Source organism: Peromyscus leucopus, chromosome 13 (assembly GCF_004664715.2).
Source record: "Peromyscus leucopus breed LL Stock chromosome 13, UCI_PerLeu_2.1, whole genome shotgun sequence".
Lineage (NCBI taxonomy): Eukaryota > Metazoa > Chordata > Mammalia > Rodentia > Cricetidae > Peromyscus > Peromyscus leucopus.
The window spans coordinates 61,751,569-61,769,060 of NC_051074.1; the positions used below are offsets into that span (position 1 = coordinate 61,751,569).

The 17,492-nt window shown below is 41.9% G+C and overlaps 1 protein-coding gene and 1 long non-coding RNA gene across 2 annotated transcripts in view; one reads left to right on the top strand and one right to left on the bottom strand.

Annotated features, from left to right (window-relative positions):
- Tmeff2 (transmembrane protein with EGF like and two follistatin like domains 2) overlaps window positions 1-17,492 on the top strand; it is a 262,558-nt gene that overhangs the window by 219,840 nt on the left and 25,226 nt on the right. The window lies entirely within an intron of this gene.
- Window positions 8,129-10,906, bottom strand: LOC119088922. Its single transcript, XR_005092682.1, has 2 exons — window positions 10,754-10,906; window positions 8,129-8,646 (listed from the first exon to the last, which is right to left on the bottom strand). It is a non-coding gene; the product is annotated as an uncharacterized LOC119088922 (long non-coding RNA).

Sequence of the window (17,492 nt, forward strand, 5' to 3'; positions counted from 1 at the left end):
AATAATTTTTTTATAGAATTCTAGGGCACTGTCTTAGTTAAGGTTTCTATGGCTGTGGCAAGACACCCTGGCAACTCTTATAAAGGAAAACATTTAATTGGGGTTAGCTTACATTTCAGAGGTTCAGTCCATTATCACCATGGTGGGGAGCACAGCGGCTTGTAGGCAGACATGGCGCTGGAGAAGGAGCTGCTACATGTTGATAAGCAGGCCACAGGAAGTAGACTGCGACACTGGTTGGTATCTTGAGCATATATGAGACCTCAAAGCCCGCCTCCACAGTGACACACTTTCTCCAACAAGGCCATACCTAGTCCAACAAGACCACACCTCCTAATAGTACCACTCCCTTTGGGGGCCATTTTCTTTCAAGCCACCACAAACACAAAAAGTTAGATCTGTATATCTCAACGATACAGTGTGTGAGGCTGACTGAAGCAATGAGTTCCATTCATTGTATGTTTCCAAAATGAGAAGGGTAAATATCACAGAAAAATGATGGGGGAGTCTATAAGGAAAACAAGTCTAGTTTATTCCCTTGTGTGTGCAGGATAAACAACACCGTGTAAAAGAACAGGCAGAACCTGTGTCAGATAAAGAATGTTCTCAGGCATGTATGTGACAAGACAGAGGTCCCTGATTTTAATGTTAGTCAATGGAAAAGAAAGTCCTAGGCTCTCTGTACCTTCAGAAGAGCCAGGACCTCCCTCCCTCTGGGACCAGCACCAGGCAGAGTTTACCTATCGCTCTGAGCATTGCAGTTCACCATATCTTGTTATTTTGGGGAAGTCCCAGGTTTTAGGAAACATTCTGTATAGAAATGGACTTATCTTTAAACAATAATTGAGATATTATGCACAAGTCTGAAATGTGGAAGAAAGAATCCAGACTTACAAGCCAAATCCTCTCTGCCCCATTAGTATCCCATCAACCCATTTTCCGCACAAAGCAGAAACTGACATCCCTAAAAGGAGCTCAACACAGCCTAAGTGAGTTGTCAAACTAACTCGTTCTTTGTGGAAGCTGTTGCAATTTACGAAGCCTTTCCCCCACAAATTGTCTCCTCAGTCTTCACAGCAGAAATGCGAAGAGGTATCAGAAGAACCTGACAGGTGAGAAATGGAAGTTCAGAGAGATTAAGCATAGAGACTGCGTGGCAGAGCTGAGGTCCAGGACAGCACTGTGAATTGCAGGGGCCAGCGGGTGTGAACAGTGAGGGACCCCAGGAAAGTTTAACTGCCTAATACTCGGGTGCTTTAGAGCGGACACCACACCCTGAACTTAACCTTCTGTGGGTCCCAGGTTGAAAAACGTCTTGTCATGATGCCTATGCCGCTGTGAAATACTCCAACATGCTCTATAGTCTGTGTGTCTCCCCAGCCTCTAAGCGCTATTTCCTTTGATTTTGAAAACTCCCATGCAAGCTGGGGTGAAAACTCGTCAGTAAAGTGTCCACTTTGCAAGTATAAGGACCTGCATGTGAGCCTCGGAAACCATGTAGACCAAAATAGATGTGTAGTCATCCCAGTTCTGGGGAAGAAGCATCAACAGGAGGATCCCTGAGGCTCACTACCCAACCAACCAGCTGAGCATACTTGGTGAGAGACCCTGTCTCAAAAGACCAAGGTGGGTGGCAGCTGAGGTTGTCTTTAGACCTCTGCATGCCTGCACACACAAATGTGCATGTATATGCACACACGGCTGCATGTGCATGTGTGCGTGCACACACACACACACACACACACACACACACACACACACACACACACACCTCTCCTGTTGTTTCCAGTCTCTTCATGCAGTAGAGAATCTTGAGTAGTATTTGCTGCCAATAAACCTCTCATTAATTATTAAAAAAAAAAAAAAAAACACTCCCCAGCTTCTCTGTGATGTTTTATGGTTTACAAAGATTCATTCATATTACTCTATTTGTTTTAAGGTCAACCTAATAAAAAAAAAAGGTTACAAATACTAAGAGTAATGCCCATGAGGCTCAGAAAAGCTAAATGGCTGGCCTGGGACTAGCCACAGTACTTTAATTTTGTCCATCTACCTGGACAAATGGGGCACTTGCTTGTTTTGCTGAGTATTTGCCTTGATGGCTCCTCTACTCCAGGTATACAGGCATGAACATAAAATGGTTTCATATCATATTTATAACATGAATTAATTCAGCCATGTGGCAAAAATCCACATTTAAAATGGAAGCTTTTTCCATTTGCTCAGGAACACAAGGAGCACTTTGCTGGAAAACATGTTATATCTGGGCCAATAATTTGATCTATAAGAAATAAAGAGCAGAAAATGTAAGCAGCAGCTTGTAGCACAAATATTGGTATCAGCAGTGAAACAAATAAAAATGTTTGCCCAGGCTATTACAGTGCCACTCGACTAGCCTGGAACATTTAGCCCAGGAAATGAAGTAAGATGTCAAAATTTCTGAGTGGGGGAGAGAATATTTCGATTCAAGTATTTTTCCCCCTGGGATTTAGATTAGGAGTGCTGCAAAATTCAAAAGGCCTCTGTGAGCTCTAACTCACAACTCTCCTGCTTCTCAAGCCTCTGTGCTTTTGTGGCTTTCTCCCTAAAATCCTGTAGCCGGTCACCTGCGATCTTCAGTTATGTTCATGGTTATAGATAAACACAGAAGTGGTATCTGCAATACAGATGAAGGCTTGCTCGGAAAAGTTGCCTTGGGCCCTAAGAGACACTCTGAGGAACTGTGTTTATGCCCCAGTTCGTAAATGCATCCTGCATCATTTATGTGCACTCTTTCCTGTTTGAAAAGCCCCTCTCCGAGGCGGCTTTCCACCTGGAGGTGTCATTTATCCATCTATCTTTCTCTTCCACAAATGTGGGACAGCAGTTCTGCTGGTGTTTGCTGCAGAATCGGGGAGCAGCAAGTTTGTGCACGGGCTATACTGTGCTCGGTTGCTTAACCTGGAGCTGATCCCGTGACTTTCTGACCCCATCATGTAAGCTACTAACAAGAAACTAGTGAGATAGCTGGTGTTAGTATTTAGTTTCAGTCTGAAAGTGAAAATAAATTTATGTTTATGGGAAATGACCCATTCTATGGAATATGACCTGTGTTATATGTGCTCAGAGTTTTTAATGCAGATTCACTGTTTATGAACTCAGGCACCGAAGGTTTGCCCAACCCTTCCTTTCCAAGTCATTCTCTAACTGTTGCAAAAGTCTTTGGCCAACTTTTCAACTAACAAATATTGAAGTAATACTTATTGATCACTTATTTCTATGTTCTTAGCATAATAATATATCTAAATTTTCACACAATCTTTCTGTTTTCCTAAAATCTATATAATTTTATGTATAGTATACTTTAATAACTTAATATGATCACACGACCCTTATGACCTAAGATTTAAATAACAGTTTTGTAGGATGGTATACTCATATGACAGAATTGAAAAAATGGTGATATCCATTTGACCATTGAAATTAGTCATTTATAACTCAAGGCATGTGTTTAAAAGACCTATACATTAATTAATAAAAGAAAAGATGGAATGGGTAACCAACAAAAATAACAAGAACATAGGAAAAAGGAATATATTTCTGTCGATGTAAAACATTGTTCACAAAAATATGTCAGTGCTCATATGTGACGACTAACACATGCACACAGACCCTTAAGAAGCAAAAACAAATGTTTTCAACAAGATCAGAAGGAAAAGATACGTCACTTACCACTGGCAGCAAAGCAGAAAAACATCTTTGAGCTCCAATGCCCTCGTATTGTTAGTGAAAATGCCACAGTGCTCCACCCAAATTGACCCTTATCATCTCCACTCCCGCCATATTATTTACATTTCGATGAAGTACAAGTATGCATTGAATGTATGAACCTCGAACAGTAGGCAGATCCCAATACCCTGGAAAAGATGTTTTCCGTAAAGTGCTGAGAGTGCCCTGAATCTTTTCTGAATGAGTTGAATAGGCCCCCAACATGAGCGCCCACCTTAACCAGTACATTAGAAATACATTTCTTGGATCTTGGTGATTTGACCAAATGTAAACATAATCACCTCCAAGTATTTTGAAATACCTGTAAAACTAAATCTTCCATAGAAATCTCATTTCCAATGACTGTTTCATGAGAACAGTTTGTTTCCACCACTTGATCATGTAAAACAAAACAAGACAACAAAAACCACACTTAGTTAGAACTCAAATATGGTCCAGAGGAGTCCAATTTAGGAGCCAAACTCCAGGCATAGTCAGTGTGGTGAAATCAGCAGTAAACTGAGAAAGAGATGGTATGATGACCTATAACTGTAGCGAGGACTAGATAGGCTAGAGTGCCATCTCTGAGTCCTGAGGTGCAGAGCACAGTTCTGGGTGAGTTCAGAGAAGCAGATGTTGGGACAAGAATCATGGCCTCACAAAAGACAGAACCGAGAGTCTAGAAGCATGTGAGTTTCTGGGAGATTGGAAACTGAGGCAGGAGAATGACCACATTTATCAGTGACAGGCAGGGCCATCAGGCTTGCAGACTCAGAAATCTAAACCCTGAATTCACCAAGAGTAAACTTCCCTTTTCTAGGGAACTCACGTGAGCCAAACTTTATGTCTTGACATGGATCTGCAATCGCCCAGAGGCCTTCCCTTGGCTAACTCATGATATGGCTTCTAGGAAAGTCCCAGTAATAAGGAGGCTATTCAATGAATCTGAGTACACATTCCACACTGTTGCACATATTCCTTTGTTATCCGTTTCCACTTTTTAATGAAATATGTCTATGGAGACATGAGAACAACCAACAGGTGGATGATAGAAACTTATTAACAAGGTGCTTTTAAGTTGTCACCGTTATCTTCCATAGAAAGAGTCATCAATAGTTACCAAGGCAACCCATCAGCAAAGATGGAAAACCATTAACTCTTACCTACGTATGTGCAAGTCCAGAACTGTATTCCGAGTTTACAACAGCATTTTCTGCATTTTTGCATGTTTCCCAGCTCCTCACTTTCTCCATGAATTGATAAATGCCCAGTAAACAGCTAATTATAATATTATCCTAAGAAACTATCATCTTCATTGCAATCATGACTATCATCATCATCATACTCATCAGTAAAAATACCACTGAAATAGACTCATTTAATTTATTCCAAAACAAACTACAAATTATATGTGCTATCTGTTGTTTGGGACTCTCCAAGAGACTATTCTCCAATGATGTGGATAATCATATTTATTCCTTAATTTCATTTGAATTTTAGAGCAAATAACTTACAGATCACATTTTACAGGGGAAAGAGCTTGGCATAGCAGTATAGAACTTTTTACTCTAGTTTCAAAATGCCAGTAGTGCTAAGGCTTAAAACTGCCTTATGGGGCTAGGATATATGAGAATATTCAGATTCCATGGGGCCTGGAAATCAAGTGGTATTGAGTAGTCTAAGTCGGGTTCTCTTGTTTACCAGAAGAGGAGACACTATCAGCCAGCAAGGGCCATTGATTTATCAAGGTTCTTTTCATCTCCCTATTCCAAATATATATACATGTTTTTAAAATAATAGTTCAGTCATACCAGAAATGGTCAAGTTTCACACAGGGGAGATCTGCCTCTACCAAGACTCCTGAGAATGAAGAAGTTTCATGTGCTTAGAAGGAAAGTTGGGCTTCCGGCCCTGGTGCTGCTGAGGGACCTCTTCTGCCTAATTGGATCTCTTATCTAGTCAGTGTTCTCAACCAGTGCTCTCCTAACTCAGGGCTCTGTTTTGCTCCTCTTCAAAGCTATGTCAGATTTCTGCTCACGTTAGATGTTTTGTAGAAACTTAGACCAAATTGCTGAGCCAAACACTACCCATTTGAAAGATTTTTTTTTTTTTAATGATGTTCTTTGAGGAGGCAGTAGCAGCTCTTTCAAAGCTTCCTTTTATTATTTGGGCCCTTTCTCATTATAAGTTTTTGTAACAGTTGGTTCATACGAAGAGATTTAAAACCTGCTAGCTGAATGCTATTGAAGCATTCCACAGACATTCTTTAAAAATACAGAAATTGTTGTGCTGCTCATGGAATAGAATGTCTGACAGTGTTAGAACTCAAATGTTCACGGAGGGTCCTGAGGCTCAAGAGAGGGAGCCGTTGAGTTATCTCTGGCATGGCTGGGGTTGGTTACTGTTCACCCGTGCTGTGCCAATTCCCCAAGGAAGGAAACAAATGTGCAATTCTCTCAGGTGGTTTCTGGACACGGATCCTCCTTGGAATTAGAAGCAAACCCTACTGCGTCTGTATCTTGTCTTACCTAGTGAAATAAAGTCGTTGGTTTTGCAGCAAGGACAATGAAGGTATTTGTTTAAAAAGACAACCTGGAAAAAAAAAACAGCAAAGACAACAGGAAATGATAAATGAGCAAGTCTCTGCTGCAGTAATTACTTCAACACTGCAACGTTTCTCAGGAGCGGTATTTTCCATCGGAGACTGTCCCACCGCCTGCTCCTCAGTGTGTGCTCTGTTGCTCTCGTTTGCCGGAGAGGAAAGTCTCTAAGAAAGGAGAGCTGGTAAATAAGGGGCCCGAGAAATTTGTGTTTTGAAATGTTTGACACCGTTCTTTGTTAGAACAGATTATCTTCTGAAACGTAGATTTTCGTTGTTTCACTTCTGTTCCCCTTAATTAAGAGTTCTGCGCGACACAGAAGGCGCCAACCGAGCTGGGCCTGGAGCCCAGTCCTCAGAGCGCTTGCCTGGTCTGTTCCCGTTGCTAAGAAACAGAACTCGGACCAAAGCTACTCAAGGGAGAAAGGCTTTTCTTCAGCCCACAGTCCAAACAGCCTGCCATGATGGGAAGTCGGGCAACAGGAGCCTAAAGCAATTCCTTCCACCAGAGAACCGGAAGGAATGAACACTGTCGCCTGTTGTTCTCTGCCCTGCTGCACAGGACCCCCGCAGGGGCCTCATTCACAATTAAAATGTGTTCCCCAATAGCAGTTAAGCCAGAACCACTCAAAAGTCGCACATCCCACAGATAACTCTAGATTCTGCTAACTCGACAATTAAGCTAAAATTACCCCTGGCTAGCCCAAATGGATTCGATGTCCAGTGCCACAGAAACCAGTCACGGCCGTGCACATCTGTCTTCCCAGCACTCCAGAAGGAGAGGTTGGACATTCAAGGTCATTCTCTGCTACACAGAGTATTTGTAGCTAGCCTAGACTATTTGAGACCCCTTTACAAAAAAAAAGATTAAGTCATTTAAAAGAAAACTGAAGCAACTCTTTCCGACACAGACAGGTAAATAGTAAAATCTGACTGGGTGGAAGTAGTGATGCAGGCCTTTAATCCTAGCACTCAGGAGGCAGAGGCAGGAGGATCTTTGTGAGTTCAAGGCCAGCCTGGTCTACAGAGCAAGTTCCAGGACAGCCAGAGTTACACAGAAAAAACTTGTTTCAAAAAACCAAACCAAACAAACAAATAAACTCTGTTTATTGAATGCTATTCTCTGCCAGTTGTGGTGGTGTATGCAAGAAGGATTTGCTGAAGGAGGCAGAGGCAGAAGGATCATGAGTTTGAAGCCAGCCTGGGAATGCTGTTCTCTTTGTAACTTGCTGGTATCTGAAATATTTGCTTGCTGAGATATTTTTCTTAAGCATTACACTCAATACAAGTTATCAAAAGACCAAAATTTGAAACCTATTTTTTCAGTTTAAAATGCCACATAATCTAGGGAAGCCCTTGAAAAGTCTCGGAAATGAGGATTGTGTATTTTCTGCCCTTTCCTATGATCAAGACATGAGGCACTTGTACAATGAAAATTTCTCTGCAGGGATTATTGACGTTTGTATGTGCATGCTGCTCAAGCTAGAATGGCATCAGAATTTGGATTAGTTTTCAGATAGAGATAATAGTCTAAGTTGCATGGTAAAATGTGATATAGTTCTACAATTATTCATATTGAAGTTTTTTAATTGTCAATTACCATTTTTTTGCATCAGCATATTAATTTTGTAATATAAAATTTGGTGTTGAGCCTGTTAGTCAGTGTCTCTTGGTTAAATATCAAGTCTGAATTTATACTCCGGGTAATTCTACTTCCTATGTATTGGCCTAATTTCATTCGAACTTCATCTTCCAGAAGCATGAAAGTTGTTTGGGGTAAAATTTTTTTTTTTTTTTTTTATTGTGGCAAAGACATGGAAGAAGAGATCACTAGAGTCAACATGCATGAAGTCTTTCACAAGCTGAATAAAATTATACTAGCTGAAAGCAATATTACTTAGCCAATGACAAAAATAATATTGCAGAATCTTAGTATAAGCATGCCAATTCAAGTTCCAAACTGAAAATATTAAGGGTATACCCCAGATAAGACAGAACTCTTCATTCTCACATTTCAAAATACTGGATTTTATTGGGAGATTGTTAACAATTGAGACAAACACACAAACATTTCTATCACTTTAAAAGAGGGATTTTAAAGTTCAAAATCTGTTTCTTTCCCTTAGTGTCTTAGTTACTCTTCCATTGCTGTGTTAAGACACCATGACCTAAGGAATGTATAGAAGAAAGGGTTTGTTTGGAGCTTACAGTTCAGAGGGTGAGCCCATGATCATCGTGGTGGGGCATGCAGCAACAGGAAGACCAGCAAGGTGGTGGAGCAGCAGCTGAGAACTCACATCCTAAGATAAAATCACAAGACAGAGAGAAGTAACTATGACTGGCCTGGGCTTTTGAAACCTCAAAGCCTGTCCCCGTGACATATCTGCTCCAACAAAGCCACACTCCCAATGCTCCCCAACCAGTTCCACATACTCGGGACCACGCATTCAAATATATGAGCTATGGGATCATTCCCATTGAACCCACCACTCTTCATAAACAAAAAATTCAGCCTAGTCACTAATGTTCACAAATTTTGCTTCTTAACCATTTCCCATCATATAAATGAGACTTTATCCTATTTTTAAATTCCTCTAGAGAAATCGATCTCCTAAGTTTTCTTGATCACCTAACCCATAGTTAATAATCCTTGGTTACAAAATGAATTTACTTCTTCATTTAAATTATTGTCTACGAACAATTTATTTCCAAGGGTACCTTTGTTCATTTAAAAGTTTAGGAAAAAACACATTGGAAGCTTACTTTCATAGCTTGTGTTACCTTTACCTACCATAATATTTTCAGTAGATGAACTGGCTACCTAGGGTTTAGCAGAATATATCTACAGACTATTATTAAACTTTGGATTTAATTTTGAGCCTTGAAATAGCATAGTTCGTTCACTGCAGCATGTGACATTTTAAAAACCTGAGCAAACAGTATTATTCTTGGGGAAGAAAAGCTCTTTCTCACTAGATTCAGCATTTAGAAACAATATTGAATTGATTTGAATCAGAAGATTGTCTCTGAAAACCCGAAATGAATATAAACATTAGGCAGATGATCTCACCTCTTCCTTCCTGCCTGAGTCCTGTTTTGTGTCTTTTGAGTGGTTCTTAATATTCATCCAAAGCCTGTTGTATGCAGATGCATCCCAAAGCCACAGTGCACTCTGGCTTTTGTCAGAGCTCAGGCAGCCTGCTCTCCACTCCTTAGACCTCTGTAAGCCCTTGTGTCCTGGGGTGGAACTCCCCTAGTATGAAGTCTGATCTCACCAGCCCACTGGGCACCACTGTTTCATGTGCTGAGACCATGCATATTTCTTACTGCTGTTTCTATACCCAGCAAACAAACACGATACTTTTAGATGAATAAAGCTCTCCTGTCTTACCCTTCAGGCAGGATTCTTACATTCCTTGGAATGACAAAGGTTCACATCCCTTCTCGCCCAGGGTGGAAAACATAAAAGACTAAGATGCATCATTAATCATGCAGACTGTCTGCTGCAACACCGCCAAGAAAATGATCGTCCTCGCACCACCCATCAATATCCCTGACACCTGTCTAAAAGCTCAGGTCATGCATATCCATCTGCCTTTAGAGAAGTGTCAATGTGCAAACATCCCTTCACTATTTTTAGGGTCATGTTAACATTATTCATCACCTAGCTGTCAGTTCATCCAATTTGTCATGTTATGCGGAGCTACCAATGTCTGTTCCTGGACATCTCCCCTTTGCATTGTGGTTTTCAGAGCATGAGAGCATAAGATGCTTAGAAATTGTCAGAAGCGTACAAGACAGTGGGTTCCCACTACAGGCCAGAGTCCCCACCAAGAAGTTGCTACGGCTAATGCCTACTGCCGTTCAAGAAGAAATACAGACCCTTGAGGTCCCTGTGTCCTACCGAAACTTCTACTTCTGTCTCTTTTCTAGTCTAGATTATATTTTTAGTGAGTTTCATTGTAGAATTCACAGCATTTTTGACCCTGGAAATGATTCTGGGAGGTTAAAATCACACCTTACAAACGAAACAAACCTTCAGAAATTAAGTGGTCAAAGGAAGCTGTTCTGATAAAAGCTGTCAGTTCTGAATACCTAGAAACATGCTGTATGTGAATAAAAAATGAAGGGGAAAGGCTGATGAGGAAGCTGATGCAGCACCTAGGAGCTCTGAAGTTCATCTCTGCTGGCACTCAGCCCACGGCCGCAGCCTCTAAAGTAGCTCAGCCTGCGTCTAATACACACAGTCTCTGTCTGAGCAGGGAAGGCCTTCCACCACCAGTGGGAAAGTTCCAGAACCAGGGCTTCACACAGCCATGTTTCTAGATGCTGCCCTTCAGCGATGCCCAGAGAGGCCATGGTAGGTCTTGCCTCGGATGTTAGCTCTCTGAGTCTTCATTTTCTTACCTTCAGAATGTAGATGTCAGATGATCTCCAATATTTTGTTTGAGGAGACTCGACCTTCCTATTTTTCTGTGTATTAGTGACACAGAAAGCCGCAGAATGAAATACTCGATCCTTGGGGACTGTGACCTCCTCTGGGATGTGCATAAAGATGTTGGAATCCTGAAAATGATTTGGAAAAGCCCTGTTGCTAGCCTGAGCTCACTACAGTGATGAGTTCTAAGCTAGAAGAGTACCAGTTCTTTTCAGCCATTACCAAGTGATGCGAGTTTAACTGGGACACCCATGAAGTAAGCTGCCCGCTTTGTAGTTGTGAATATGTAGGATTACAGAGCAACAGATATAACAACAAAACCACAAATCTGCTCATCAAGAGGATGGATGCCTTAAAGACATTGTGATTTTTTTTTATATATATAGCTATTTGTGTTCATGGAAACATTAGAGAATGTTTTAAACCAGTTCTGGTGATTGAACCTAGGCCTATATGCGTGTATGTCTTAGCCACACCTCCAGCCCCTTCATTATGAGGGTCTCACGATCATTGATCTGTTTGTCACTATGACTAACAGTATTTGCTTTGGGCTTTATATAAATAAGAATGTCCAAGGACAGATGATGCCCAAGCCTCTTGTTATCTTTAAATTAGAATCTCATGTAACACTACTAAACATTCATAAACCAAATCTCAATTATTCTAATGGTTTCTATGACAAATAGAAAATAAATCATTAAAGAAATACAATGATGGGGATTCGTATTTATTATGCATTTCCTTTGCATCGTGATGTGTAGACACAGCATGCTGCCTTGCCCCTTCTGAGTCTACCTTGAGGCTGCACAGATCGTAAGAGTGTTTTAGGAATGAGGCAGTGCAGCTCAGACTGACGCAGCGGAGGAGGTAGGACCCGTGGAATGACGTAACTGGCAATAAGAAAAGCCAAAATGTCGCCATTTTTTTTTTTCAGTATCATATTGGTCGGGCAGAGAGGAAAAAAAGAGCATTGTAAAGGTGGGAAACAGGGCTTGGAGGGATGGAAGCTTTGATGAGCTGGAGGGTGCAGGGGCTGGCTCAGGGCTTGCTGCCACTAAAGCATGGCATGGAGAAGAGGGGGAAATGGAGCTGAGGGGCGAAGGATGGTTACAAGCCAGCCAGGCCTCCTTCAAAGTTGTTTGTAAATGAATGTGTGAATGTATCCTTTTGTAGGAGGCTAAAGGTTGGGGGTTGTGTGTGTGTGTGTGTGTGTGTGTGTGTGTGTGTGTGTGTGTGTGTTTTAATGTCATACAAAAATAAAGAGGAAAAACAAAAGGGAAGAGGGCAGAACAGAAGAAGAGAAAGGAAAGAATGTAAGGCAAGACAGATTAGGAGAGCCCTGTGGGAATAATGGAGGAGTGCTCTTTATGGCAAAGAGGAAAAGATCTTTTTTAGGTGAGCATAGGATGTACATGGTTACCAGATTCACTGTCTATGAACGCCAAGAGAAGTCAAGAAAAAGGCTCTGACTCCTTGTTTGCTTGCCTGCGTGACTAACATAGATTAAAAACCACATGAGGAAAAGCCCATGTGTGGGCAAAAGAATGGCCACATCCGATGTGTTTCCCGAACACCTCAACACGGAGACCAGCCTGGGGGTCTGCACGGAGAGGGAATTGAAAATGATGATGTGCTTACGCCTGAGCGGGCAACTCAACCCGCAGGGGCCGGGGAAGAAAGCGAAGAGAAAACCAAGGTGGCCAGGAATAAACCATTCGGGACCCACGGGCAGTAAAAAGGAGTCCTGGAGACTGATAGGAGTGGATACTCAGCAGCTCCTGTCCTTGGCTTCCCCCACGTCCTGCTTCATGTGTCTGTCCCTGGAATCAAAGAAATGGTCACTTCATCTAAGAGCTGTGCCTAAACACGCCCCTTTTGTTCCCATACTCACCTTCCTGTAGAGATGGCTCTGACTTCCTGTTTGCCCTGGCTGTTATCTGTGCTTGGAGGGAGCACGCCCCTGTCTCCCTTCATAGCTCTCCAGGCAACCTGTTGAGACTCCCTCGCCGCCCTTTGCCTGCATGCCATACACTCTGCAAACACCGGGTTTCCTTTTTCTCACAGCGCATTTATCGTGAGCAGAATTTTCTTCGTGCATTTGTGCTTTTATCTCCTCTATTCCTTGTCTCCTTAGTTATCATTTAAACTCCGTGTGAGGGCAAGAATACCACCCTGCTCCCCATGATAGATAAATGCAGTGCCCAGAAAAATGCCCGGTGCGTGGGGCCAGTGGTCATTGCCCTAGAAACAGAACTGGGTGTCAAAGTAATGTCCTCTTGTTTCTTAAGAAATTTTACCTGTGTTAATACAATTTCACCAACTTTTTGTGCAAAGCTACACAAGTGGAGGTGTACGGGCGTGTGTGTATCATAGATGATGGATACATTTTCCTAAAATAATCCTGATGGATTCCAGTTTGGGAGTTTAATTCTTCCTCTCTACTGGACATTTAAAGAACACTTTAAGGACGAACTTTTATAGGAAATTTAATTCCAAACATTGCTTTGGAAGTAATAGGAAAGACTGTTTACTGAGAGGGGACGAAAGAGACCTTCATATGCAAATGTCTGGCATTTGAAAATGTCATATAGCTACATCTACATATAAATAAGCTGCTCTCTGAATTCCAGGGAAGGGAGACTTTGTATAGCATTAGCCAATTTCTATATCAAAGTCAAGTGAACTAACAGAGCAGCAGAGAGTCAAGACATGGGAAAGCGAGTCTTCACTGGCTCCTAACCGCCAGGCACTCCAGGTCAGAGAACACCTGGACAGAATCCAAGCTGGAATGAAATCCAATCCCGCGGTGCTTGAAGGGTAATGGAGCTCAGCCAGCTAGAAGGAAAGGGACTCCCAGATCAAATCTTGACAACTCTCTCTCTCTCTCAAGCACTTGCTTTCCTTCTAAATACTGACAGTGGAAACCAGAGTCCGCTGAGATTTTTACATAATCTCTAGGCCAGTATTTGTTTTTCCTTATGTAAAGTCCTAAAGATTGGACCAAACAAACAAACAACTTGGTTTTTAACCTCCTTTCAATTTCATGTGTGTTCCATTTCCTTAATAGAATATGGTGCTCCCAGATTATGGAGGAGACACGGGGGGGAAATTAATAAATTAATTTACAAAGTTTTTACTGGCCAATTCAAGGAATCCCCGTGGGATGTGTATTGCCTTACCAGGGAGAACTGACTGAAATCTATCAGACAGCATGCACCATAATTTAATTCTAGGTACTAAGGTAAGAAAGCCTGCCCTGGCTCCTACACAGGAGATTTATGTGGGAGCTGGTGCTGGGAGAAGAAGCTTCCAGAACGGCAGCTGGAGGGAAATGCTTGAATTTTAGGGGAGAAATCGATTTCAGTAAGCTTAAGATGGAAATAGGGAAGAAAACGAAAACTCCAATTGTCAAAGAAAACCAACCAACGAAGATTGTCTTGGGGATAGGTGAGTTAATTGCTACCTTTTTATTGACTATGGAAGAATGTTTGGCAACTTATTAGTGTTTCTCTTTGAAATGGCCTTTCCATAAAAGAATTATTATCACCATTGAAAATACTCAAAATTTAGAATCAGAAAGTTGAAGAACCTCATCCATGCCATCTGCTGTGGGAAAAGCTGAGAATCTGTGTGGACAGAGAGCAGTCTGGTGGGCCTCTAGTACTCCTGCCTGCCATGGACAGAAAGAGGAACAGGAAAAGGGAGAGATGCACACTGGAGACATCTGAAAATCCACGGTCCCTGTGGCAGATATTAAAGGAACCAAAGCAAGTTCCTAATGAGGATTAAAAATATCATATCAAAGAACATGTTTCAAAAACTAAAAAAGGAACAAGAAGTAGAGAAAATTTTGTTGACTTTTTGCTAAAATGTGCTGACATGTGGGGATATTTATGTTTTTCTGAACATCTGGTGCATATTAGTATGTTTTTATTCACAATCCTCTATTATTAATGAAAAAGGAAAGCTGGATAATTAGGACACACTGCCCCAATAAATGAATATCACACATGCCTTTTCCCACTGCATAGAATCCTAGCATCCCATCAAACAAAAAACAGCTATTTTTAAGTAGAGGAATATGGATATTATCTTATTATAACAAATTCCTTTCCATCAGAATAGACCATATTGAGTCAGCAACACTTGCATCTAAGAGCTGAGAATACATTTCAAGTTATGATTTATCATTATTAACAGTGATCCACATTATACTTTTAATACTGGCTTCAGCTTGAAGAGCAACCTAAACTTGATATATACTTGCTTTGCCAAGATGGAACTCCATTTCTTTAATAAGACTTTATGGAACAGAGATTATTTTATTAGTGAGAGAGGCACCATGACTTTTGGCTCCTTTGTAGCCTGTCAAATTGAAGTTGTCTCTCCTGACTTTATAAACTTGGCTTGACCTTCAGTTCCTATTAAGGATGGCTTCAGCTACTTGTGGCTGTTACAAGAACCACTACTGAATACAGCTGAAACCCTTCCATCCACCGCAGGCAGCCAACAATGGCATACAGTCCAGAGTGGCTAAGACTCGGACAAGTGTGGCAGGGGACCACAGGCTGTCTGAAGTGAGGACAAGTGTGGCAGTGGACCACAGGCCGTCTGTAGTGAGGACAAGTGTGGCAGTGGACCACAGGCCGTCTGTAGTGAGGACAAGTGTGGCAGTGGACCACAGGCCGTCTGTAGTGGGGACAAGTGTGGCAGCAGACCACAGGCCGTCTGTAGTGAGGACAAGTGTGTCAGGGGACCACAGGCCATCTGTATCAGTCACTGCACTGTGTCCCACCCTGCAGCAGGGCACTGTGGTCTCTCTTGCTGCCAGGCACTCACTCCTGACCACACACACTGCCCTCACCGCTTTCACTGTCTATGCGCCTAGAGATGGCTAGTTACCCTGAGCCATGCTCAATCTGACTCTTAGTAGATTTATAAATTATTCGGACATAAAATACCCCTGCTTTTCTTCATTTGCCAAATTCTTGTTCCCAGTTCATGGTCAGCTTAGACGTCTTTCCCCTGTGAGTGACCATATTTAGAATTGACACTTACTTGCTGAGTGCTTTGTGCTATGCCAATAAATGCCTTACGTTCAAAATCTCATTCATTTAAAACAGCGACTAGGTGGTGAGTACTTACTGTGTGCCAGACACTGCTACACACTGTACAAACATGAATAGTAGGTGATCACTTGCCTGTAGTCAGAAAGCTGGGCCAAAACAAAGACAAAATCCCAAGCCTTACCCAGGCATGGGAAGGGATAAGGTGTTTACTTTTCAGTAAGGTAGTGCTGTTTTCTAGCCTAGCACAAAGTGTTTCATTACAGCATCTCATGCATACTCATACATACGTATCATAATTGTCTTGATACATCCTCTTCACCCACTGCCTTCCCCGGTCCCTCTGCTCTCTCTGTCTGGCTCCTCCCTTCCGGCTTTCATGTGACGTGAATTGCTCCCCACCCCGACTACAATCTGTTCCTCCCTTCTCATGATTCTCATTTCTAGTTTCCTCCCATGTCCCCCATCATAAATTCATATCTGTGCATACACACAGATCATTTAAATCATTTAAATTGAGGTTCCCTGTGTAAGGGAAATCATGTGATACTGGTTTATTACATTTAACATGGTGACTTCTAGCTCCCTTCATCTTCTTGCACATGTCGGTTGTCTTGATGACTGCATGAAGTTCCATTGCATACATCTACCACTTCATCTGTTGGTAGGTACCTCGGCTGATCTTGAGAATCTCTCAGTAGGCTCTGCTCTTTACCATTCTTAAGCTGAACTCTTTTGTCCCTCACCTTCACCTCAGAGTCTCAGCAAGAGTCCTTCTGTGACCAAAACGGGCTTCCTGTCTCCACTCCAGAGATGACAAAACAGCTACAGTGCATTTATGAATTTCTTCATGTCCTGCAACTAGTAAGCAGGGACACTGGCTTCTGGACTCAGACCACAACATGATAACTCCACGCATGGGGCAAAGGAGATGACTCCCAGTGTTACAAAAGTTCACTGTCTATTAACATACCACATGACTCACAAAATATGTTAATTACATATCGAGAGACTAACAGAAAACATTCCTTAAGTGTAATATAAGATCACAAAATACTCAGAGTTAGGGAAAAGACTGTACCTAAGGCTCTTGCAGCTCATACTTCGCTCTTGGTTTCTTCGGAACACTATAGCCTAAAAGATGATGAAGGGCTTCTGTGGGTCCGTATGGTCCATGAAACTGCACTCAGCTCTCCTCAGGCTTAGGCGAACCTCATCTTCTCTGCATTAAACTAATCATCTCTGTCCAGTGGATGATCCATTGTTCCCCACTGCAGATGATGAGCCCACACTGATGTCATTAGCCCGACAGTGCTCTGGAAGGACAGTCAATTCAGCAAAGTCAGAACTCTGTAGTACTACTACTAGTCTCTGGTGATTGAAGAATAACAGAAATTAAAAAGATGGGAGAAATTCTAACTTTCCAAAGCCATTAGCCAGTCTTAGACTTGCCAAATATAACATCTATTTTTCTCTCTCATGATCCCTCCCTCTCTCATTCTCTCTCTCTCTCTCTCTCTCTCTCTCTCTCTCTCTCTCTCTCTCTCTCATCTCCATTTAGACACACAAGCTGAAGAAACTATATTCTGCATAAAGATGTAAGGGCAACAAAGTGGAGATTTGAGTTTGAAGGACAGTGTTG